This window comes from Lissotriton helveticus, chromosome 10 (genome assembly GCF_964261635.1).
Source record: "Lissotriton helveticus chromosome 10, aLisHel1.1, whole genome shotgun sequence".
NCBI classification, from domain to species: Eukaryota; Metazoa; Chordata; class Amphibia; order Caudata; family Salamandridae; genus Lissotriton; species Lissotriton helveticus.
The window spans coordinates 91790873-91792584 of NC_136071.1; positions in this window are offsets into that span (position 1 = coordinate 91790873).

Genomic DNA, 1712 nt, shown 5'->3' on the forward strand with positions numbered 1-1712 from the left:
GACATAACATGTCCGCTGGCACCGCTCTCGGAGATTTTTAACGATTTTCGAGGACTATCGGGCCTCGCGATCAATGAAGCAAAATCGTATGGGTACAGTTTTTATAGGTCTATAGAAGACTCACACATACAGTTCACGCCATATCGATTCCAAGTAGCGCCCACGACCTTCAAATATCTAGGCATACAAATATACAGACGTACACAGGACCTACTGGACGGCAACCTGGGTAAAGCCCTAAATGCCATGAGGACGCAAGTCCGCTTTTGGAACACTTTACCACTGTCGGTGGCAGGCAGGGTAGCGATCTCCAAAATGGTGGTACTGCCCAGATTGATATACTTTTTTACAAACCTGCCGATATTAGTACCCATGTCCTTTTTTAAAACTCTGAACACGTTACTGACGGAATTGGTGTGGGGTACGGGCAGAAGACGCATAAGCCTAGCTAAGCTACAACTTCCAATGGATAGAGGCGGTATGGGAGTCCCAGACTTGATTGCATATGGTTATGCGTGCCAGCTCCAGTGGTTGGCGTACTTGTTGGCAGGCCGTAACCTCCACGAATTAAACATGACAGAGGCGGACAGAAATAGAGGCAGTATACACCGATTGTTGCTTCCGAAAGCCAAGATACCGGACTCAGCCCCACCTCTGCTTAGATTAGCGGTTAAACAATGGAGGGCAGCGGTCAGATACACTAACAGACATTCAGCATACGCACCCACGATACCATTGTTGGGAATCCCCCTAGGGTTCGGTACATTAACAGAACATACAATGCGGCCATGGCACAATGCAGGAGTTATGAACATAGGGGACTTTTTCTTGGAGGGCAAACTTCTAACAAACACGGACTTCACCCGCTTGCATCAGACCCCGCGGTCGTTGTTCCTATTACACGCGCAGATCACACATTACATAACCACACACTGGGCAAGAGAAGGCGTAGAACCGGCCACGAATACACTAATTACTATGCAATATCCGATGGGATCGGGTAGCCACCTAACGAAGTGGCTGACCAATGGTATCAGAGCAGATAAAGCTATCTTGTTACAGGCCCTTCGGGCACGCTGGGAGGGAGACATAGGTAAAGGTATTAGTGACAAGGAATGGGAGAAGATCCTGAAGTTACCAAAAAAAGTATCGCGCAATCCTAAGTTCAAATTTATACAACTCATGATTGTTCATAGGGCATATTTAACTCCCCACAGATTGCATGCGATGTTCCCTGAGGCGATAGGAAGCTGCCCCAGATGTCACTTGGACGACGCAGGACTGTTACATATGTTCTGGGACTGCCCCAAGCTGGGATATTACTGGGCAACGATCCATCAGATATTAACTACGATCGCACCGAACAGGACATACATGACGCCACTATACGGCATACTGGGACTAGGACACAAGGAAAGGAAAAGGAGTGTGGCTACTAGATTTGTGGATCTAGCGCTGTTGTTGGCAAAAAGATCGATAGCAATGAAATGGAAATCAGTCAGACCACCAGACATAGAGACATGGTACGGGGAGGTACTAAGATGGGGGAAAGCAGAAGGGCAGGAATTGCACAGAGAGGAACGCAGAGGCCTACGTAAAACTCACATTTCACTAGACTGGAATGCACTCCTAGTGGAATTCGAAACCTGTGCCAAGGCACACCTTAAATAGATTCCCACGCTGGCAGACATTACAAATGAGACATACTGAGA